Source organism: Rhinoderma darwinii, chromosome 7 (assembly GCF_050947455.1).
Source record: "Rhinoderma darwinii isolate aRhiDar2 chromosome 7, aRhiDar2.hap1, whole genome shotgun sequence".
NCBI lineage: Eukaryota > Metazoa > Chordata > Amphibia > Anura > Rhinodermatidae > Rhinoderma > Rhinoderma darwinii.
Window position 1 is genome coordinate 129,382,716 of NC_134693.1, and position 26,020 is coordinate 129,408,735.

Below are 26,020 nucleotides of genomic sequence, written 5' to 3' on the forward strand. Positions count from 1 at the left end.
CCCCAATCCATACGTTCAATATAGCATCTTTAAATGTCAGTGCACTGAATAATCCACCCTGAGCTGTCATATTTAAAGAGGTAGTCTTATCTAAATATCCCCTGCCCCTATGCCCTACATGCACACTCATGCCATATTGCCAATCTAGGCTCGCTGGGCATATCTTGTACCATGTATAACGTGCGATCAGAAGCATTTTATGCTTTATACAACATTATTTAATAAACTATAATTTTATTAATAATATATGTTGATTTGCTATATTTAAACGCTAACCCAGGGCCGTAGCTATGGTGGGTGCAGTCACACCCGGGCTCTTGACCCTAAGGGAGCCAAAGGGCAGCAGTATTATAAATGGCATGTGGTATGTGGGGGCCCAGTTACATATTTTGCATTGGGGCCCAGGAGCTTCAAGTTATGCCTCTGCCCTAAATCCATTAAAAAAGGTTAACACCAGGTCCCACTTGTCTCCATGTCACACTCAGGGGTTCAGGAAGCTGAGCTATGAGTAGATGTTTGGTGGGAACCTCACACTGTGATATGGAGGGAACACTGCTGTCACTGGGGGACTTTCTATTCTTCGTTGATCTGGGCTCGTTTGCTCCTTTCACATGGAGCAATGATTGCTTATGTATAGAGACGAGTGATCGTTACTGTGATCGCACATCCCCATACATTTTCATCATGTCGGCAGTGCATCTCCCTGTTTATACAAGGAGATGTGCTGCCGATAACGATGATTTTTAATTCTGCATAAAACAGCGGATCAGCCGATGGACAAGCATTTGCTCTTTCACCGCCTGATCGTTGCCCTGATTACAATGATCGTTTGCCCGATCATTGGCCCATGTAATAGCTCTGTGTGCAGACCCCGCCATAAAAATGGTAGCGTTATGAGTTATAATTATTAGTCCCGTGTATTCATGAGGGGAGCCCACCCCCTCCCACCTTTCCCCACATCCCACCGCCTTTCTCGCCAGTGATTGACGGCTGACTGCTGTGTATGTGCATCCCGTCAATCACTGGGAGATGGGGGGAGTGCTCACTTTCTAAATACACCGGACTCATAATTCGGAGTCCGGTGTATTCTTTGATCGCTTCTATTAGCCAAACGGCACAATCATTTTTTGGCCCATTTTGGCTAAAAAGGGCATTATAAAGGGCAGCATAGTCTGATGACAGATCTGCTTTAAATGCAGTTAACCCTTCATTTTCAGTTTCAGGTTAGGGCAGCTTTCCCTGAGCCCTGCCACAGTGGTGACCACGCTGGAGCTCCATGCTTAGGTGGAGACCACCGTGAACACCTTCCACATTACAGAACTTCTTAGAAAGTATTATTGATGTGCCACCACCAATTCCAGACCCATTTTGCAGTACAAGATGGCCATCTCCATTGATGGAATGGGGAATATTATAGTCTGGGTGCACCTTTGTGCACAAAAATGTATCTTCTGAATGTCTTAGAGACCGGTAGTGTTCTGGGTGCTGAGACCCACTGAATGAAAGGTCCGTAGAGTCCGACAGGTCTATAAGATCTGACCGAATCTCTTTCGAGTGAAGCTGAAACAGGCCGACACTACCTAAACTCTCTTGGCAATTGGTAGGAGACTCAGTACTCGAACCCCTACCAATACCATCTTCTGACATGTCTTACAGCAGGGTATATATATTTTACATAAGTACTTGCTATTGACATTGTATACGCTTCTAAAGGGGGCAACTGACATTGGTTCCCTGTTAGAAGCTTTCTTTAAAGGGGTTGTCTCTGAAATATAAGATAACCCATTTCCATATACTATATTACAGCAGATGGACATCATAGGGGGGGCACAATCAAGAAGATTTTATACCTAGGAATGTTTGCCTGCTTGGAAATGTATTATATAATACACTTATTTTGGAGTCACTGGCCCTTTAAAAGTCTACAGTGCTATTTCCATTCTATACATTGACCATGTCATTATTGGCCTATCATGTCATATTACTTTATATACCATTGTGAACAGCTGCTAGAAAAATATGCTGCGTCTCCTAGAAAACGTCAGAACCATTTGACCGTTCGTCGGCTTTATTTCATTAGTCTCGCTTGCATTAAAGCAATGAAATCAATTTGAGAACTGTCTGACAGCATCACGAGTAGTCGAGCCAACCGCTATAGGCAAGATAAATATATTTGCTATAGTGTGGGCTGTATATACTGTATGTGACTTGTACTGTCTTGACACATATATCGGCAGAGCATTGCCTACAACATTCAGAGAGGTACAATATATAGTCTGTAATGAGATGGTAAAAATAACTTCAGCTCATACGGATTTTGGGAGATTGTCAGGAAAAAAAGGTTAAAAAATGAATCTTTCTCGATTTTGAAAGTGCCGCTGGTTAATTTTCACATAAAAAACGGAATGTAAATGAGGGGGGCACCTGGGGCGCTAGCCTGTGGCACACCCCTGTAGGGCACCCTATTTCTCTGCACATGGCTTGCGCAGGAACTATATTAAGACAATCACGTAATCGTCACTGAATATGTGTCGGATGAACAGACTTTACCGCCGTTAAGCTATTGAGGTCAGTTGTCACGCTGGATTTATAAGGTGTGTTACTTAGGATAGGTTTGGGTTTGTTCCGAATTTACGGTACTAATTTTACAAGGTTCTTCACCCTCTTAGAGTATGTACACACGGCCTATTTCCGGACGTTTTTCGGGCCGTAAATGCCCGAAGACGTTTTGGGTCCGACAGCAACCTCTGCACCCCCTATAGTTACGCCCCTGCTTAAAACCAACTAGTTCTGTGGTTAAAGTGCATTGACAAAAATGCCCCTTATGCAGCCCTACAGGTGACAGGCTCACATTAACCCTTCTATGTCCACCTTATTAAGCAGTACATTTCTGCAGCAGAGCTGAGCCTGCGTTACAGTGAATGAACCTTACATCTATTACGATCCAGTTCAGAGAGACCTATGTGAATGTCCTGCTCGGTTTGCAGCGTCATTACAAGAGGACATGGCCATAGATTTTGCAGGCAGTGTGAAATGATGCACATTGTTCATAGAGACAGCACATTAATAACTAGGGAATCAGAGATCTCTTTTTATCTGAGCGGAGGAACTGCTGGAGGGATAAGAACCTGACTCCTTGGTTTTAATATAACATTATTTTTCGAAGCTAAAAAATGAAAATTGATTGCATGTCCTTTCTTCGAGCTTTTTTTTTTTTTTTTTGTATTCTATATAAGAAAGCGTTAAGTATATTGACTTTGTAAGGAAAAACTGTTTGGCTGATTGTATCCAGAGCATAAAATGTATACATGTCTAGACTAAATATGCACTAGATAGATAGATAGATAGATAGATAGATAGATAGATAGATAGATAGATAGATAGATAGATAGATAGATAGATAGATAGATAGATAGATAGATAGATAGATAGATAGATAGATATGAGATAGATAGATATGAGATAGATAGATATGAGATAGATAGATAGATAGATAGATAGATAGATAGATAGATAGATAGATAGATAGATAGATAGATAGATAGATAGATAGATAGATAGATAGATGATAGATAGATAGAGCAATAGTGTATGTATTAAATATACCAGAAGGTCAAAAATTCTGCGTTGACGAATTCTTTAATATATCTTATAGCTGTTGGAACTCCGTTATTCTGATACAGAGCTCCAAATCCCCTGCATAGACACATAGGCATAATAAAATTCGGGCTGCCTGCAGTCACCACTAGGGGGAGCTTACTGCATACTGTTTTATTTTAGAGCTTCTAAGCTCCCCCTAGTGGTGTTTGCAGGCAGGGAGAAGTTTATTATTTAACTCTATGTCTAGATATATGTTTTATTTATTTATTTAAATTTAGAGGAAAATGCTCTTTAAATATTTCAAGGAGAATTATACAAATAGCAAATGTATTTTAGGAAAAGGATTTGGAAAACATTCCCATTGCCTTTTGTTACTTTTTTCCCGCGCAATTTCAATGGTGTGATATCTACTAGCGCCTGAGATAATTCTGCATGATGATACTTTTTCTGCTTCACCTTTCACCTCAATTACTTTTAGGGACTGTGACAATAGGAAATGTATGTGTATTATTAATATCCCTGTTTGAAAGTTACATTGCACACATTAAATATATACAAAACATATGTGTCCATTACGTGTTTCACATTTAATTGGATAGATAGATAGATAGATAGATAGATAGATAGATAGATAGATAGATAGATAGATAGATAGATAGATAGATAGATAGATAGATATGAGATAGATAGATAGATAGATAGATAGATAGATAGATAGATAGATAGATAGATAGATATGAGCTTTTGTTAATTGATTATAGTTTTATACAGATGCGGGGAAAGAGAATGTGGTGAGTTCAATTAATTTAGTATATTTTGGGCTACTATCTATTCTATCCTGAATATTAAAATTTAAAGGAAAACTGGGTCACTAGCCCCATAGGAATTATCATGGCAAACTTTATTGGGTGTCACATTAAGAAATTAGTGAATAGCCAGAAGAGAAATACTCAGGAAATAAACTTTTTTTTTTTTAAAAGAAAACATTTTTAAGGGCATCTTAAAATGAATGTTTACTGGTGTTTTTCGTAATACAGTGAAGGAAATAAGTATTTGATCCCTTGCTGATTTTGTACGTTTGCCCACTGTCAAAGACATGAACAGTCTAGAATTTTCAGGCTAGGTTAATTTTGCCAGTGAGAGATAGATTATATATATAAAAAAAAAAAACAGAAAATCACATTGTCAAAATTATATATATTTATTTGCATTGTGCACAGAGAAATAAGTATTTGATCCCTTTGGCAAACAAGACTTAATACTTGGTGGCAAAACCCTTGTTGGCAAGCACAGCAGTCAGACGTTTTTTGTAGTTGATGATGAGGTTTGCACACATGTTAGATGGAATTTTGGCCCACTCCTCTTTGCAGATCATCTGTAAATAATTAAGAGTTCGAGGCTGTCGCTTGGCAACTCGGATCTTCAACTCCCTCCATAAGTTTTCGATGGGATTAAGGTCTGGAGACTGGCTAGGCCACTCCATGACCTTAATGTGCTTCTTTTTGAGCCACTCCTTTGTTGCCTTGGCTGTATGTTTTGGGTCATTGTCGTGCTGGAAGACCCAGCCACGAGCCATTTTTAATGTCCTGGTGGAGGGAAGGAGGTTGTCACTCAGGATTTGACGGTACATGGCTCCATCCATTCTCCCATTGATGCGGTGAAGTAGTCCTGTGCCCTTAGCAGACAAAAACACCCCCAAAACATAATGTTTCCACCTCCATGCTTGACAGTGGGGACGGTGTTCTTTGGGTCATAGGCAGCGTTTCTCTTCCTCCTAACACGGCGAGTTGAGTTAATGCCAAAGAGTTCAATTTTAGTCTCATGACCACAGCACCTTCTACCAATCACTCTCAGAATCATCCAGATGTTCATTTGCAAACTTCAGATGGGTCTGTACATGTGCCTTCTTGAGCAGGGGGACCTTGCGGGCACTGCAGGATTTTAATCCATTACGGCGTAATGTGTTACCAATTGTTTTCTTGGTGACTGTGGTCCCAGCTGCCTTGAGATCATTAACAAGTTCCCCCGTGTAGTTTTCGGCTGAGCTCTCACCTTCCTCAGTATAAAGGATACCCCACGAGGTGAGATTTTGCATGGAGCCCCAGATCGATGTCGATTTTCTTACTATTTCACCAACAGTTGTCTCCTTCTCACCCAGCGTCTTACTTATGGTTTTGTAGCCCAAACACGCTGTCTGCACTGCCAGAAGCTGGGCGTTCTGAAGAGAAGTGGATGATACTTCTCGTCAGAACGCCCAGCTAGTAAAAGTAGTAAAAACGCCCCGATGTACGCACATAATACACGCCCAGTTGGACTTTTACTTTAAACACGCCCACTTGGACTTTTGCAAGCCTCATTTGCATAAATACAAAAATGGTCATAACTTGGCCAAAAATGCTTGTTTTTTAAAAATAAAAACGTTACTGTAATCTACATTGCAGCGCCTATCTGCTGCAATAGGAGATAGGGGTTGCAAAATCTGGTAACAGAACCTCTTTAAATGATGATGAAATAACAACTGCCTGTAGTCACCACTAGGGGGAGCTTAAGGACTCACTGCATACAGCTCCCAATATTCAATAAGCTCCTAAGCTCTCCCTAGTGGGGGCTTCGAAAAGTCAGGAATGAATAATTTAACCATGCTATAGAGGGGATTTGAAACTTTGTTTAAGAAAATCAAAGCTCCAATGCCTTTAAAAATATATTAAGAACATAATCATAAAGGATTTTTTTTTACCTAAAAGCAAAATGATTTTCTGAGGTGGACATTCACTAAGCCTGTGCAATCCTGTATAAATTTAGTTTGCACTTTATTATTATTTTATATATGTGTATGTATGTATATATATATATATATATATATATATAGATATATATGTGTGTGTGTATATATATATATATATATATATATATATATATATATATATATATAGAGAGAAAGAGAGAGAGAGACACACAGACATACGTACGTGTGTGTGTATATATATATATATATATATATATATATATGCTATCTGGAAATGATTTCTATGTTTAAAGTTGTGGTTCTATAGCTTTTAACCCCGAAATTCCATGGTTTCTGCATTGAAATATGCCATGAGATATGAACTTTACCTAGTAATGGGATACAGTACAGGGAGATGTATGTCATAATTAGCCCTTTGCTCCAGACTCGTCCTGCATTGAAGCTGTTTGTATGATTTATGTGCATAATATACGTAGAGTGCATTGGATTTGCTATTTTCTTTTTATTCCATTCACTCACTTCCATTTGCAAATGGTGTTTTGTCCTTTTTCAAGGGTCATTAAACCATCAGAGTATTTGACATTTAATTGCCAACATCTGTCTTTGCCCGTAGACGAACCGTTGATCAATGATGAGAGGTTTGGTTGGATTCTTTGTGTCACAAAGTAATAACTGTTGTGAAGAGAATTATACATTTTAATATAATAATATCAGCGAGCCGTGTTCTGTATTATATGCATAGAAATGAGGTAAAGTACAGTGACATATTGAAGTTATAGCATTGAATATGAGTGAACAAAAAGTAAAGCTCCCTGGAAAGAGGCCTTTATGGTCTACTCAAAATCCGCAATGTCTGGAAGTTTTCATACAATAAAAAACTCTATTGAAGTCTTCCAGAATTAAGTCTAGACCAAATTTTAATTGAAAGTTTCCCCAATTGTTAATATATGGTTTGCAAAACTTTTTTATTCAATTGTCTAAAGGTTTGTTGGCATAGCGAGGCCTACACGAGTGTGGCTCTGCCTGGTACTGCAGCTCTGTCCAGTCTAATGAACGTAGGTGTCAAGGGGCGGGGTGTGGACCCACTGGGCCGTACCACATAGCGGGATGGCAGCTGGCCAAACAGGTATGATACAAAGTCTATAGTCCAGAAAAGGGTACCTGAGGCAATGTAGACAGCAGCAAGGCAGGCTCGGCTGGGTCCAGGCAGCAGGTAGACGTCAGGCATGGAGCAACAGAACAGGCGTGGATATAAAGCACAACACGACAACAGCTCCGCACGGCAGTAGACCAGGATGGTACAGATAGCATGGGAAACAGGATACAGGTACGGGGAACACTGGGAAACTGGAAGACACTTAGGAGACCTTTCGCAAGACAGACTAAGGGAAATAACAACACTCAGGCATAGAAGCAGGGGGCTGGACCCCTGTTATAGTCCAGGGTACTCATGGGTCAAAGTTCATCACAAGTTCCGGTGCACACGCTGCCCCTTTAAGAGTGGGCACGAGCGTGCGCGTGCACCCTACGGGATCCGGCTGAGGTGAGTGGACGCGAGCGCTGGCGTCTCCTGAGGAGGAGGCTGGGGCCAGCGCTTGCTGACTCGTGGCTGCGGCTGTCAGGGGGAGGTTGGAGCTGACGGCCCGCAGCCACGGATATTACAGTAGGTGATCTTGCTTTGCTTCCCCTTTGTTCTGCAGATTGGTGGAGGTCCAGTGGGGGTGTCCACACCGATCATACATTGATTGATGACAGAAAAGGGTACCTGAGGCAATGAAGACAGTAGCAAGGCAGGCTCAGCTGGGACCAGGCGGCAGGTAGACGTCAGGCGTGGAGCAGCAGAACAGGCGTGGAGATGAAGCACAACACAACAACAGCTCAGCACGGCAGTAGACCAGGATGGTACAGATAGCACGGGAAACAGGATACAGGATACTGGCACGGGGAACACTGGGAAGCTGGAAGACACTTAGGAGACCTTTCACAAGACAGACTAAGGGAAACAACAACACTCAGGCATAGAAGCAGGGGGCTGGACCCCTGTTATAGTCCAGGGTACTCACGGGTCAAAGTTCATCACAAGTTCCGATGCACGCGCTGCCCCTTTAAGTGCGAGCACGAGCGTGCGCGCGCACCCTGCGGGATCCGGCTGAGGTAAGTGGACGTGAGCGCTGTCGTCTCCAGAGGAAGAGGCTGGGGCCATCGCTTGCCGACTCATGGCTGCGGCTGTCAGGGGGAGGTTGGAGCTGACGGCCCGCAGCCACGGATATTACAGTAGGTGATCTTGCTTTGCTTCCCCTTTGTTCTGCAGATTGGTGGAGGTCCAGTGGGGGGGTTTCCACACCGATCATACATTGTTTACCGATTCTAATGCTTGAGTGCTGAAATCTCCCAGAATTCCCTGCTGGTTTAATGTCGGCACAGACAATTGCTCAGATGATTTGCATTACACCAGACTTTGTACGGTAACTCTCCCACCTATATGTTATAGGAGTTTAGCTAAGCTGTTAGAGTTGTGTCTGAGGACAAGCTTGTTGAGTGTTTCTTCAGACGATCAGCAGAATTTTGAATGCAGCTCTGGAATATACTACAGGTTTTAACTCAGAATCAGTGCAAGATCAGTCATGTAATGTATTTACAAAGTTACTTTACTCTTTATGTTAAATGGTGTTCAAAGCTAAATTATTTTTACGTCCAAAATACGGCTGACTCCTATGTGTAAACAACGTCTGTTTCTTAAAGGGGTTCTCCGTTCCGGACAATCCCTACTTGTTAAAAGGGTCCCTTGAAAATAAGCTGATCACAAAGTGCCACCCTGCTGGGAACTCCAGCGATCAGCTGTAATTTGTAGAGGAACCCTGGCAGTAAGCATTCACTTTCCCTGCAGCGCCACCACAGGGATAACTAAGCATTACAAATTACGCATTCATATCAATGGGTTATCTGTTTCATGCAGGACAGAACAGGTGCTCCAGAGCGAGAGACACTCTTTGTAACTGAACTCTACTCTGGCCAAGAGATGAGGATCCTGAACAGATGGCACTCCTTTATTAATTCAAAATTCCCTTATAGGGTGTATGACAAAGATTTTTTTTTATAAACTGGACAACCCCTTTAAGGCAATGTCCTTCTTCTAAATAAGTTCTTACAGGAAATAAATAGCTGTCTGCTCCGTAATACTTGCATCACTAATTATATAACACATATTCGAAGCACCGTACTCCGGGATGAACCTCACCACAGTGATAGTGTCCTCTTGACGTGTAGTCCCTCAAATATTTAACTTTGTACTAATTTGAAATAAAAAAAAACAAGATATATACCTTTCTTCATTGATTTCACAGCCGGCTCATTCTTCGCCTGTCTTTGATTCTAAGTCTTTTTGAGACAGAGACACTGCAGAGTACAAAGTGTGGTAATAGATTGTTATCCAGCGAGCCGTATTGATCAGGTCAGGTAGTAAATTAACAGCAGTGGAATGCCATTAAATTTTAAACTTAATTGCCTTCTTCTCCTAATTTCTATTGAATACAATCAATAGGTGTCACAGGAAAGTTAAAGAAGTTATCTAGCTTTCTATTTTCTCACCGTGAAATGGAAAATACTCCTTTGTCTTCTCGAGATTGAATCACAGTATACAGTCTTGCTTTCAAACAGGTGGAAGAAAACCCTCAGTGATGTAAAGACGCAGAGTAATTAAGCAAAACATAGACGTCGGGCGGCTGTGGAACGTGTCAACATTTTAAAACATAAGATATATGATAGATAGATAGATAGATAGAGAGAGAGAGAGAGAGAGAGAGAGAGAGAGAGAGATAGATAGATAGATAGATAGATAGATAGATAGATAGATAGATAGATAGATAGATAGATAGATAGATAGATAGATAGATAGATAGATAGATAAGCTATTAGATAGATAGATAGATAGATAGATAGATAGATAGATAGATAGATAGATAGATAGATAGATAGATAGATAGATAGATAGATAGATAGATAGATAGATAGATAGATAGATATTAGATAGATAGATAGATAGAGAGAGAGAGAGAGATATGATAGATAGATAGATAGATAGATAGATAGATAGATAGATAGATAGATAGATAGATAGATAGATAGATAGATAGATAGATAGATAGATAGATAGATAGATAGATAGATATGAGATAGATAGATAGATAGATAGATAGATAGATAGATAGATAGATAGATAGATAGATAGATAGATAGATAGATAGATAGATAGATAGATAGATAGATAGATAGATAGATATTAGATAGATAGATATGAGATAGATAGATAGATAGATAGATAGATAGATAGATAGATAGATAGATAGATAGATAGATAGATAGATAGATAGATAGATAGATAGATAGATAGATAGATAGATAGATAGATAGATATTAGATAGATAGATAGATATTAGATAGATAGATAGATATTAGATAGATAGATAGATAGATAGATAGATAGATAGATAGATAGATAGATAGATAGATAGATAGATAGATAGATAGATAGATAGATAGATAGATAGATAGATAGATGATAGATAGATAGATAGATAGATAGATAGATAGATAGATAGATAGATAGATAGATAGATAGATAGATAGATAGATAGATAGATAGATAGATAGATAGATAGATAGATAGATAGATAGGCTATTAGATAGATAGATAGATAGATAGATAGATAGATAGATAGATAGATAGATAGATAGATAGATAGATAGATAGATAGATAGATAGATAGATAGATAGATAGATAGATAGATAGAGAGATGATAGATAGATAGATAGATAGATAGATAGATAGATAGATAGATAGATAGATAGATAGATAGATAGATAGATAGATAGATAGATAGATAGATAGATAGATAGATATGAGATAGATAGATAGATAGATAGATAGATAGATAGATAGATAGATAGATAGATAGATAGATAGATAGATAGATAGATAGATAGATATTAGATAGATAGATATGAGATAGATAGATAGATAGATAGATAGATAGATAGCAAGAAAAACAACCTTCATATTCAAAATGGCAACATCTGGCTCCAATATTTCAGGGACCTCTACAAAGATATCCCGAAAGAAGAACAAAGCCAAGAACAAAAACAAATAATATCAAAATTGAAGGCGATGGAGGAAACACTTAAAGATTCTCAAAACCCCCTGGATACACCAATAACACTGCAAGAAGTAACAGAGAGAACCTCAGACATAAGGTGTAAAAAATCCAGCGGCCTAGACAGAATCTCACCAGAAATGATAAAACACAGCCCGCCAGAAATACAGGCCGCAATAGTCAAACTATTTAATATAGTGCTGAGTGCCGGCTACTTCCCGCAAATCTGGAACCAAGGCCTTATAACACCAATCCACAAGAGTGGGGACAGGTACGACCCGGCCAACTACCGAGGGATATGTGTCAGCAGCAACCTGGGGAAACTGTTCAGCAGCATCCTGAATAAGAGAATCCTCAGCTTCCTCTCCCAGCACAATGTCCTCCACCAAAGCCAAGCTGGGTTCATGCCAAACCACCGCACCACTGACCACATCTACACCCTGCGCAGCCTCATCAAGAGCCACGTCCACAATACAAAGCATGGGAAGATTTACGCCTGTTTTGTGGACTTTAAGAAGGCCTTTGACTCAGTGTGGCACCCGGGCCTATTCCTGAAACTGCTGGAGAGCGGAATAGGAGGTAAAACCTATGACGTCATCAGAAGCTCCTACACAGAGAACAGATGCAGCGTGAAGGTGAACGGGAGAAGAACGGCTGATTTCCAGCAGAGCCGAGGAGTCAGACAAGGCTGCAGCCTCAGTCCAACGCTCTTCAACATCTACATCAATGAACTGGCCACAGCTCTGGAATCCTCCTCAGCACCAGGTCTCGCCCTCCATGACACCCAGGTGAAATTCCTGCTGTATGCAGATGACCTTCTGTTACTATCACCAACCGAGAAAGGTCTCCAAGACAACCTGCAAATCCTAGAAAAATTCAGCTCCACGTGGGCACTACCCATCAATGCCAAGAAAACCAACATCATGGTGTTCCAGAAGAGAAACTCAAAATCCCCCAGGCACCCGACCTTCACACTAAATAACGCCACAATCACAGCGACCGACAGGTACACTTACCTGGGCCTAGAAATCAACCAATCAGGAAGCTTTAAACAAGCCATAGAGATTCTGAAAGACAAGGCGTGCAAAACCTTCTATGCCATCAGACGAAAACTCTATCATCTCAAACCACCAGTGACGGTCTGGCTGAAAATCTTTGACTCCATCATCTCCCCAATCCTCCTGTATGCCAGTGAAGTCTGGGGTCCGGACACATACCCAGACTGGTCAAGGTGGGATTCCAGCCCAACAGAAATCTTCCACCTAGAATTCTGCAAACACCTTCTCCAAGTCCATCGGAGCACCTCAAATAGTGCCTGTCGGGCAGAACTGGGCAGATTCCCACTACACCTCACAATCCAGAAGAGGGCGCTATCATTCTGGGCCCATCTACACAGCAGCAGGCAAAGTTCCTATCACCATAAAGCCCTGTTACACCAAGGGGTCCCAGGTAAACCAGGCCCCCCAGAACATCTCACCCTGACCCGGCCTGAAGAAAATGTCACCCAGCGCGGCCTCACAAAAGCCGAAATCAAGAAGACAATAAACAAAGGCCAAGAGGAATATATCAGTGACTGGAGAAACGACATAAAGACATCCCAGAAACTGACAATATACCGGAGTCTACAGCGGGAATATAAACTGGCGCCATATCTGGAGAAACTGCCAAACCCCAGAGACAGACAGATCCTGAGCCGCTACAGACTGAGCGCCCACAACCTGCTCATCGAATCCGGGCGCCACAGACAGACCTACAAGCCCAGGGAGAGCCGACTGTGCCAACAGTGCGACCAGGAGGCCGTGGAGGATGAGGCCCACTTCCTGCTACACTGCTCCAAATACTCAGCAGTGAGGGACACTCACTTCAGGAGACTCTCTGATCTCTTACCGGACTTCAGCTCCATGGAAGAGCAAGAGAAACTCTACATCCTGCTGGGTGAAGAGGAAACCACAGTGGGCACAGCGGCACAATATGTCACTGCATGCCATAAACTGAGAGAGACATGATATGCCATGGACTTGTATAACCCCAACCCTAGATATGTCCCTATCCCCCAATCCCTCAGTCCCTATCCCTCATTCCCTTACTTCTTACTTGCTTTGGCAATGCTAATATGTATTTGGTCCTGCCAATAAAGCTTCTTTGAATTGAATTGAATTGAATTGAATTGATAGATAGATAGATAGATAGATAGATAGATAGATAGATAGATAGATAGATAGATATTAGATAGATAGATATGAGATAGATAGATAGATAGATAGATAGATAGATAGATAGATAGATAGATAGATAGATAGGCGCTATCATTCTGGGCCCATCTACACAGCAGCAGGCAAAGTTCCTATCACCATAAAGCCCTGCTACACCAAGGGGTCCCAGGTAAACCAGGCCCCGCAGAACATCTCACCCTGACCCGGCCTGAAGAAAATGTCACTCAGCGCGGCCTCACAAAAGCCGAAATCAAGAAGACAATAAACAAAGGCCAAGAGGAGTATATCAGTGACTGGAGGAACGACATAAAGACATCCCAGAAACTGACAATATACCGGAGTCTACAGCGGGAATATAAACTGGCGCCATATCTGGAGAAACTGCCAAACCCCAGAGACAGACAGATCCTGAGCCGCTACAGACTGAGCGCCCACAACCTGCTCATCGAATCCGGGCGCCACAGACAAACCTACAAGCCCAGGGAGAGCCGACTGTGCCAACAGTGCGACCAGGAGGCCGTGGAGGATGAGACCCACTTCCTGCTACACTGCTCCAAATACTCAGCAGTGAGGGACACTCACTTCAGGAAACTCTCTGATCTCTTACCGGACTTCAGCTCCATGGAAGAGGAAGAGAAACTCTACATCCTGCTGGGTGAAGAGGAAACCACAGTGGGCACAGCGGCACAATATGTCACTGCATGCCATAGACTGAGAGAGACATGATATGCCATGGACTTGTATAACCCCGACCCTAGATGTGTCCCTATCCCCAAGCCCTCAGTCCCTATCCCTCATTCCCTTACTTCTTACTTGCTTTGGCAATGCTAATATGTATTTGGTCCTGCCAATAAAGCTTCTTTGAATTTGAATTGAATTGATAGATAGATAGATAGATAGATGATAGATAGATAGATAGATAGATAGATAGATAGATAGATAGATAGATAGATAGATAGATAGATAGATAGATAGATAGATAGATAGATAGATAGATAGATAGATAGGCTATTAGATAGATATTAGATAGATAGATAGAGAGAGAGAGAGAGATGATAGATAGATAGATAGATAGATAGATAGATAGATAGATAGATAGATAGATAGATAGATAGATAGATAGATAGATAGATAGATAGATAGATAGATAGATAGATAGATAGATATTAGATAGATAGATATGAGATAGATAGATAGATAGATAGATAGATAGATAGATAGATAGATAGATAGATAGATAGATAGATAGATAGATAGATAGATAGATAGATAGATAGATAGATAGATAGATAGATATGAGATAGATAGATAGATATGAGATAGATAGATAGATAGATAGATAGATAGATAGATAGATAGATAGATAGATAGATAGATAGATAGATAGATAGATAGATAGATAGATAGATAGATAGATAGATAGATAGATAGATAGATAGATATTAGATAGATAGATAGATAGATAGATAGATAGATATTAGATAGATAGATAGATAGATAGATATTAGATAGATAGATAGATAGATAGATAGATAGATAGATAGATAGATAGATAGATAGATAGATAGATAGATAGATAGATGGATGATAGATAGATAGATAGATAGATAGATAGATAGATAGATAGATAGATAGATAGATAGATAGATAGATAGATAGTCTTGCTTTGAAAACAGGTAGAAAAAAGCTCGGTGACACAACTGTGCAGAGTTCTTTATGCCTAATCATCATATTAACCAACATCTACCATTGGAAGCCTCCTATACATTAGGTTGCGGAGTTGAGAGATCCTCAAAAAGCACTAGAAGTATTGGCAGCTTTACCCTTATAAAAGCATATATATATATATGTGGTGTGAGAAGAAATTATCCTATGACAGGAGTTCTCTGTATAATCCCAGCGCATGCAGCTGACTGGAAAAACAGGCTTAATTTTTGCACATTAATTAGTATATATTGTAGACTTTCCTCCTGGAGGTCAGCTGTCTGATTCTATGCAGATTGCTAGTTCTAAGAGAGCGATGTAACTGTAATGAAAATGCTTTCGTATTTTCCAAGGTGATGAATGTCTACATAGTCAGCAGATGTAAAGAATTTTTTTTTTTTTTACTAAGATACTTATGTATCATGTCTGCATCAAATTTAAAGAAACACTAAAGAGGTTTTCTGAGACTTTAATATTGATGACCTATCGTTTGTATAGTCCATCAATATTTGATCAGTGTAGTCCAAGTCCCGCTACCTGCACTGAGCTGCAGTACTAGTTGCAGCCACAACTGTATGTACGGCGCTGTGCCTGGTTAAATAATGATGGAGACGAGGCACCCACTAAAGCCAGAAGTCAGTTCTCCACTGATCAAATACTGATGGCCTATCCTAGGCCATCAATTTTAAAGTCTTAGAATATCCCTTTAATCTCCACCTCTCTTTTTGATCAGATTCTGTCTTATTTCAGGCAAAACTGTCAGAAATATATCAAGAATTCTTCTATATGTGTCCTAGGTAATCAGTTATTCCATGACCCTTCTCACAAGTCTATGTCTATCTGTACGCAATCTGACTACAGAAGGAACCCCACCTAAGGTCGGCAGTGTAATTAATAATTTGAGAGTCTTCGAAATGTTCTGAAGTCTGTCCAGCAATGAATGAACTGGTGTCCGTCATTATGGAACCAGTGGCATATACTGATAATGTTTTACCAATAATGCATCCCCCCCACATATTGTAGTAGGTCCCCAGCACTAAACCATGGAAAATAAGATTATGGAATTGTGTAGAGGCTGAAGTGGGGTCTGGTCAGTAGAAGAGTCCATACATTTCCACCTGAAGGGTTTCTTTAAAGGGGTTATACTGTATCATCTGGACAACTTCATTCTATATGTCCTATTAAGGCATATGAAGTCACAAGGCATGGGATAGGTCCTTTGCATGGGACATCCCCCTCGGAGCCACAACAGAGAGACAATATTAAGAACACTGTCGCTTAGACAGACTAAATGTGACAATGTAGTAGTACATGATGGCCCCTTTATTTTTTATTACATAGTTACATAGTTTGTACGGTTGAAAAAAGACACATGTCCATCAAGTTCAATTTATTTATGTACTATATTTTCCTTGCAGAAGCCACTAAATGGGAAATAATTTGCCACACCCAACATCCCCTGGTGATATCATCTGATCATTGAGGGTTAAAAAAAACTGGACCTGTGGTGATCGGCCAGCATGACAACCCTTTTATATATTGAATTGAATTATTATTCAGGTCCAATTAACATGTAATTGTGCAAACTTTCAAGAATTTTTAAGGCTTGTCAAAAACATAAGGTCCGCGGACCATCCATTTATAGAGAAAGGGCTGTACATAAATCAGTGTGGTACAACACATGTCAGGTTATTCACCAAGACAAATAGTTACTTCTGAACTGAGTCCACCACAAATCACACCTTGCTACAAATTGAGACTTTTCAGTGATATAAGACAAGGACCCCAAGAAGTTATCAAGATCAGGACCTTGATAGACGCCTAATATCGTAGGGCTTCAATGAGAAAAGAAAGATGCATTGGATAACACAAGGACAATATAATCAGTATTGTTACTGTGGGACATTGTGATTTATTGTGATGGATGTCGTTTTTTTTGCTGTTAATGTAATTGTAAGTACAGTCTAAGGAACCAGCGTGCCGTGTCCTTCTACATTTACTCGTCCTAGCTAAGGCTATCCATTATTTGTCAATATCCTAAGTCCTTACTGCACTTTGTACGTCTATGGGGTTTACTTACTTTGTGTACAACAGCATGTGAGTGGCTTTCTTGGTATCAGTCTTTACTCAGGCGTCAGATCTATAGTTTATGCCATAAATGACTGATGGGACCCGACCTATCTCATAAATGAGGGTCCCCTGACCCCCGTTACGCCTGGTGAAACACATCCAAGCATTTCGTTCTCCACCAAGATGCGGCAGCGGGCTACCCCACCAGGTGAAACGGGGATAGGTGAGGGTCCTAGAGGTGGGACTCGCACTTACAGTATTACACATTTATGGCATATCTTCTGGATATACTGTACCATCATTTTCTGTAGTGGGAAAACCCCTTAATAGTTCAATTGGTTCCTGATCATGTTTCTTTTAACACAATATTTCAGCAAAGAATCATTAAAATAAAATACTATACTTCCAGCCTATATTTTGATGAAATTAAGTTTTCATATGCCTTATTGTGTTTTCCTATATACAAATCATTGGACGTAACCATGGCATCTGGAATAAAATTCTGAAAAACTGGAATATGTGTAGGGATTTTCAGCTTTTTCCTACCACAGTTAGACAAAGAATTATTATAAAAATTTAAAATTGTTGCAGTACACAATTCTGAATTCTTAAATGAGAACTCGAAGGAATGGTCTGTATAGAGAGACATCAACTAAGGGTACTCCTACACGGCCCGACATGGGCCGTGTAAACGAGTGCCGATCAATGATCAGCGAGACAGCTCGTTGATCGACGTTTGTTTGCTTCTTTCACAAGGAGCTATTATCAGTAATGTATGGGGACGAGCAATCGTTACTACGATCGCTCGTGACAATACAGTTCTATCGTGACGTCGGCATTTGCTCGTCCATTGGCTAATCTTTGCCTTGTTTACACAGGGAAATGATCGGGAATGAGCTTCACATGTGTGAACGCACGTTTGCCCGATAATGGGCCCGTCTAAAAGGGCCTTATGTATAGATTTGGTTGCAACCAGAGGCGTAACTTCAAGCTTTTGGGCCCCAATCCAAAATTTGTAACAAAAACCCTTTCTACTATGTGCCAATTATAATGCTGGTGTCTTCTTATGTGACATAGATGGTTTTTGGGCTCCATTAGGCACCAGGGTGCCACTGCTAGAGCTGCACCCCCTATAGCTATGCCCCTGGTTGCAAGCACTTATAGTTTGTTCAACCTTGGCACAGTAAAGTAAACTCTTCTTAACCTTAGATATTTTCCACATACTCAAGCACAACTCTTGTAGTAAGTGTCTACCAACTTGTTTTCCCTGGCTTTAGAATAAATGAGTTGGCTTTGTCTGGAAGGCTTTGAGCTAATCTTTCAGAGACAGTTATACCGCATGACAGAGAGTAATGAGGGGAATAGGATCCAATTAGGGACCTTGAAAGCCACAGGCTGACTTGCTTGGACCTCCAGCTATGTTAACCTAGTCATTTGTGTACCGGTGATTTCTCTAAAATTATATAACCTAGATAGACAACTTCTATTTTATTTACGATCTTGAAGAGAGTGCAACCTCAATACTTTAGCTTAAATATCTATAAAATTTTCTTATACAATGCAATTTATTGCAGGTTTGCATAAATTGTATATGAACCTTAAAGGGAACCTATCACCAGCATTTCACCTATTGAACTTTACTTATCCCTCACTGGCCGCTGCTACAAAAAGTTAATTGCCGTTACCCCCTCTCCTAAGCTCCTCCTCCGACTGTAAATAACGGTATGCAAACATTTTGCGCCTTTTATCGCAATACTCCGGTGTCACTTTGTGCGCACACCCCAGAAGAGGACTTCAATGCACAAGCGCGGGATTTTGTGTGCTGGGGGAAGGCGAGGAGCTGTCAATCAAAAGTAAGGAGGCTGGGTCAACTCGGAAAGACTTGAGGAATGAAGATATGACTCTTTTCAAAGGAAGTTTTGACTCTTCAAACGAAGATCTGACTCTTTTATGCTCATTAGCATACGGTGTGGGAACACTAAGAAACGGAATACTAAAGCTACAGAGCCGACTAAGAAGACAATTATAGGTTATGTAGAAATGATTTTTCACCCTCTACCACCAGGTATTGCTGGTTTAATAGGTGAAATGCTGGTGACAGGTTCCCTTTAAAGGAACAGTGTCACCAGAATTTTTTTTTAATATGTTAAAGATGTTAGTGCTTTATTAAAAACGTTTGGATTAATTTGTGTGTTTGTGTGTTACTTTTTTTTATTTGTACACTTTTTCTTCCCTATGGGGGCTGCCATTTTTTTTTTCCATTTCTGTATGTGTCGATTAACACAGTTCAATTTGAAATGCGCGCCTTCCGGCGCCATTTTCCTGTGGACCGGAAGTCGCGGCCGGACAGTAAGATTACTACTTCCGGTCGCGGCTTCCGGACTTGTGCACATGGAGCAGCGGCAGCAGACGGAGCAGATGGGCCGGAGGGAGCGGCGGCGACTGGAGCAGGTAAGTTATTTCTATGTATGTTCGTGTTTCAGTGTGTGTTTACTACTGTATGTAAACCTTCTACACTGTGTGTTAGCTCAAAAAATGGCGACACACAGTGTAGGAGGTTAGACCGTTCAAACCCCTCGTTTCTCCCGGCACTAGCCAGGATAAAGGAGGGGGGGATTCTGAGAGCTCACTAGAGCGAGGGATTTTTACCCAATTTTGCAGCATTAAGCAATGTGGTTGCTTTACCACATGCAATGCTGCAATTTTGGGAATGGCTCCATCTAGTGACCAGTGCTGGGAAAAATATTATAAATTGAATCCAATTTATAATATTTCCTGACTCGTGAAAAAAAAATAAAAAATTAGAACAATGTTTAATCACCTATACACTAACTGTTTAACTAAAAAAAAAAAAACATGTTTTGCTGGCAACACATTCCCTTTAAGGACTGATAGTCTTTCAATGATGTCACCCTTAAAGGGTATATCCACCTTGGCAACCATTTTATTTTTATTGTTCCGATGCATTTACTATTATGTGTCTACAGCCCCTATGCAAATCTATGTGTTTCCATGGTTACAGAGTACAAACAAACTCTGCATTGTCCTGTAGTCAGACTCCATTAAATCTGTTTCCTTCTTCTTGCCAAACCAGTCGAATGTATTTTGGCAAAAAGAAGGGGACAGATGGAACGACTGCAGGATCAGACTACACTAGGTTTGTTTGTAGTCTGTAACCATGGAGACACAAAGGTTTGCATTGGAAGTTGTTTCAATTGTGTACATACCCCTTAAAGAGGATGTTTGGTTCAGAAAACCCATTTTTAAATACCCTGAAATTCTGAGTTAACAAAAGTGGTTCCCATTCAGCCCCCTCATTTATTAGTCAGAGAGAAGAGCTGCTACTAAAGATTGTCTCTCGCTGTAGAGGACCTGACATGTCCCTGCATTACATTTCTCAATAATTCGAGACATGACTAAAATTTCAGGTGACTTTTTTTTTGTGTGTACATGAGAAATAACACTGTTTCTGACCATTATATGACTTGTATCCTACAGTTTTTCCTTCTGCAGGCCCTATTTCTAAATTCTCAGTTATATCTGAGCATGTGGGTTGAGTCTAACTGCTAACATGGCTTTTATACACTGCACACAGAGAAGAGGACCCTGCTCTCCTTTTTCTGCCTGTCACATATATAGAAATAGAATCAATATGGAGGAGATTATACAGCAGTAATGAGCAGTGTAGTTGTGAATTCAGCAATGGGGTGAGATAGAACACTTGCTAGAAGTTGCTTCAGCATCTCCGTGTGTCTCCCAGCGCTTCTCCTGAACCTTTCTCCACCTCCCATCTCCATAGACTTCTATAGGCAGCTATAACCCGATCCTTCAGTGAGCTGATCGTCCGTCTTATCTTGAGGAGACTTATTTAGCAGTGAGTAAATATTTAGCAAAGCATAGAATCTTCAAAACAGAAATATCCACACTAGAATCTGCAGTTTCTGTAGTTAGCTAATGTAGAATCTAATTGTAACAGCCTAATAATATATAATGTATGCGACTTTCTTTCTGTTTTCAATTATTTTCCAGTTTCTTTTTTCTGCGCAGCATAGAAAAAATGTTAAAGAGAACCTTTCACTACCCCATACGTGTGCAGCTGAGTGCACCATGTTATAGGCACTGCTACACAGACTCTGAGGCACTTTGAATTACCTGTCTAGCCTCCATTGCCACTCTACTGTCAGTGGGGCGATCCTGGACATGGAAAGGGCAGGGGGCGTGATAGTTAGTGCTCTGACTCTGTCCAATCAGCTGCAGACAGTGTCAGAGCGGCTTCTGCCATGTGATCTCTCTCGCGAGATCACAGTCTTCTCATCACTTGCTGACAGGAGCTGGAGAGAGACATGCTGCATGCATTGTGCACTTAACTTCACGCATATGGGGTAGTGAAAGGTTCTCTTTAAAGGAAGGGTGTCGCAAAAAAAAAAAATTTAGATCAATTTGCTTTTAGTGTTTTATTAGAATTTTTTTATTTATTTGTGTGTTTGTGTTTTACTTTTTTTTTTCAAACTTTTTCTTCTCTATGGGGGCTGCCATTTTTTTTTTCATCTCTGTATGTGTCGATTAACGACACATACAGAGATGGAATACGGCACATACAGCCCCATAGAGAATGCGAACGGGAGCCGTTCCATTCAATATGTGGTACGCCGTCTGTGTGGGAACGGCGCATGCGCCACTCCCACACAGTCCAAATGGAAGGTCTTCAGCCGAGCGACATCCGTCTCCATTTTCTTGTGGACCGGAAGCCGCGGCTGGACAGTAAGATGACTACTTCCGGTCGCGGCTTCCGGACATGTGATTAGAAGCAAGGACTAGGAGCGGAGGAAGCGGCGGCGGCAGGAGCAGGTAAGTTATTTCTGTGTATGTACGTGTTTTAGTGTGTGATTACCACTGTATGTAAACCTACTACACTGTGTGTTAGCTCAAAAAATGGCGACACACAGTGTAGGAGGCTTGAACATTCAATCTCCTCGTTTCTCCTGGCACTAGCCAGGATAAAGGAGGGGGGATTCTGTGAGCTCACTAGAGCGTGTGTGTTTACACCAAATTTGCAGCATAAAGCAATTTGCTCCCTCTAGTGACCAGCACAGGGAAATGTTATAAATTAGAATCTAATTTATAATATTTCCTGACTTGTGAAAAAATTAAAAAAATTCTAACAATGTCTAATCATGTATACACTAACTGTTTAACTAAAAAAAAAAATAATAATTTTCTAGCGACACATTCCCTTTAAGCTGTGAAATCCTTCAACAAGCAAGTAGCTTCTGTTGACTGAACCCATTATGACTTTCTATTTATTCTAATATTGACTTGTGTCAGCTTATTAACACGTGGAAGTCCAAATAGTCTGATTAAGGGTATGGAGGCATGAGTCACTAAACGACTCAAACCCACAGACTATTCATACTAGATCGAGACACATGAGGATAATAGATCTGACAACAGCAGATTGTTAATAGTTTCCTATACATTTTTTTTCTGCACTACAAAGAGTAATGTAGAAACATAGAATCGTGAAGACAGAAAAAGAAAGAATAGGTCAAACCGGTCTCCCATTTATGTGTTTCTGTAAGTTTTATACTTTTCTTTTTATCTGTTTTGAATGATGTCCTTTGTCTTAGAATGGATTTATGTTATATCATAGATTTCAAAACAGATAAATAAATGAAAACAGAAAAATGGTCATGAAGAAATATTACAATGATGCTACGTATACAAATTATACCTAGAGCAAGTGCTCCAATCATACCAAAACTCTCATTAGCCTGTACATATGACTTATATTACTGCTCAATGTATACAAGGTACATATAAAGGCTTCCGGCAGCCCTTAAAGGGTCATGCATCATCCATTAAATGTACGTAATGTATATAACTACAATACCCTCAAGTCATAGGTTCAGTTTTTAACATCTTCTTAATATGTGATGTTTGGGTAATGTTTTTTTTTTTTTTTTTTTTTTTTTAAGATCTGCTAGTATTAGTATCTATCTATATCTAACTTATTGCCATTCACTGGAACATTATCTTTCCTGTTACCTTTATGTTCTATAAAGAAAGTACTTACCATTTAATATCTTCCATGGAAACAATCTGTTATGTGTAACCTAATACAATATTCATTTTCCTCTGGAGCTCCGGCTTCAGATGCACTTCACGTGATGCATCCTGATACCATCCAGGCACAGTAATAATCTGGCCGTGTACCACCTGCTCCCAGGATGAGTTTGTCTGCGGAGCAAACTTCTTGTTCTGAAATTATCTGCTCATAGCAATGAATTCTTTCCAGTAGGTTATGTGATTTTAAGTAATAAATGGAGCCGGCTGCCTATTATCTGACAACAACTTGGATTTTCTTCAAAGTGGTAATCCAGTCATACCTAGAACTATGCAACCTCCGCATTTCTGAAAACCAATTAATAATAGCCAATAATAGCACCTTGTTAAGCTACAGGTAGATATACGCAATCTGTATGTGTATAAATATATATTTATATTATAAAATTATATTAAAAATAATCTGTCAGGAAGATTTAAGCCCCAAAACCGCCACCGGCCTGTTATCAAGGACGCTAAAAGGTTAACAGGGATGTCCTTGTATATTCTGGCCAACATAATGTAGAAAAAGAACCTATAATAGTGAGTGCTATATGCAAATGACCTGTAAAGGGTCACGCTGGCCGTTCCCCCTCCTGGCTTGATTGACGTCACACAAGCCAGCTCTGACGGCATAGGAATTTTTACCGGAATTTATGACGTCTGATTGTACTGTAGGTTTCTGAGTAATAGAATATCAGGCAGAATGTGCCTGTCCATTGCATAGTAACAATCCAGAAATATACTTGGCGACAACTACAATTCTGTCTAGCCTTGTGTATTCTGTTATTTTTCACTGAATCCCCTCTGTGCTACTTACTGTAGATAATAAGGGTATGGTCAACAAGCAATTTCTGACCCTTCCCACAGTGGGCTGGAGTTATCACACTGCCTGTGACATGCATGCTGCTGCGCAGAGTACGGTCTCTAGCATCTCCTGTGCCTTACACTTGCAACTTCCTGTTCACAACTTCAACTGATCTATATAACTATAACTTCTGCTAGATGAGATCTGGTGGCATCTTCTTTTGTGATGCCTGAGCAAAGCAACATGGGACAAGTAGATAAAAGAAATACTACCTGCAGATATGCTTGAGAAAGGCTTTGTATAGCCAAAACGTAGCATGTATGGATTGAATACATAATTGCATTGCTCAAGGGAGTGCTGTACTCTTACTTTTCTTGCATTGAATATACCCATGGACTGGACGAACTAGTTTGCCTTGGACCCTGGAGTAGTGTTTGTCTATTATGTTGACTGCCTGTAGACATTGATTTCTACAATAAACATTACAGTCAATGAGTATTATTCCCTTTTAAAAAGAAAGAGGAGTAAAATGAAATAACACTTTTTTTCATGAGGGATAGGTTAGCAGATAGGTTAGCGGGTGGTGCAAATGATTCCAAGTGTCTGCTGGAGATTCTATGAAAATGTAACAAACCTTATTATCTGTTTTATGAAAGTTTTAAGTTTATCCGGTTGAAAATCTATGCAATGGCGCTAAGATTATGCTAAATGATCTTTTCATTGGAATTATCCTAGTATACTTCTGTTACTGTACCGCTCCATCCCTCCCCCTCTCCTTCCTTTTTTGTTTTCTTTCTTTGTCTTGTCGTTTTTCCACTCTCTCGTTTACTTCTTTTGTTAGACTTCGTTCACATCTGCGTTGGGACTCTGTTCATGGGTTCCGTCGGAGCTCTCCGTCAGAGGAACCCATGAATGGAATCCAAACTGAAACAAACGGTAACCATAGGTTTTCGTTTGCATCACCATTGATTTCATTTTGATGGAATAAATAGCGCAGTTCACTACGGTATTGATTCTGTCAGAATGATGGAACTCTTACACAACGGTGAAAAACGGAAACCATTTGCACCGGATGCGTCACCATTGAAATCAATGGTGATGCAAACGGAGACCTATGGTTTCCGTTTGTTTTAGTTTGAATTCTGTTCATGGGATCCCCTGATGGAAAGCTCTGACGTAACCATGAACGGAGTCCCGACGTAGATGTGAACGAAGCCTTCTATAGAATGTATTTCTGACATGTTCATTATGTGCCTATGGGAATGTTTTATTTAGTTTGCTGTGAGACTTTTCTTATTCTTACTGTATTATCATTGCTTTAGTCATAGACAAAGTGTATCTCTGTATTTTCTACTTATTTATTGTTTGTATTTTCATGTACTTCAATTTGAAATATTTAAGAAAAGAAAAGCTATGAAATGTATAGTGGTAGTGGGTTGTGCAGCTTGATTTGAATGTTTTGTCTTTTGTGCAGCTTTTGTCCAGAGCTTCAAATAACAACATTCTGACTGCCTGCATTCACAACTAGAGGGAGCTTTGGAGCATTCTGCATACGATTTATGCATTCAGGCTCTTAAGCTCCCCCTAGTGGCAGCTGCAGGGAGTCACAATTTTATCATTTAAATG

At 40.2% G+C, this 26,020-nt stretch overlaps 1 protein-coding gene across 5 annotated transcripts in view; it reads left to right on the forward strand.

Moving 5' to 3' along the window:
* The window catches only part of TAFA1 (TAFA chemokine like family member 1), a 289,251-nt gene that overhangs the window by 222,714 nt on the left and 40,517 nt on the right, over positions 1-26,020 (forward strand). The gene's annotated exons all lie outside the window — the stretch shown is intronic.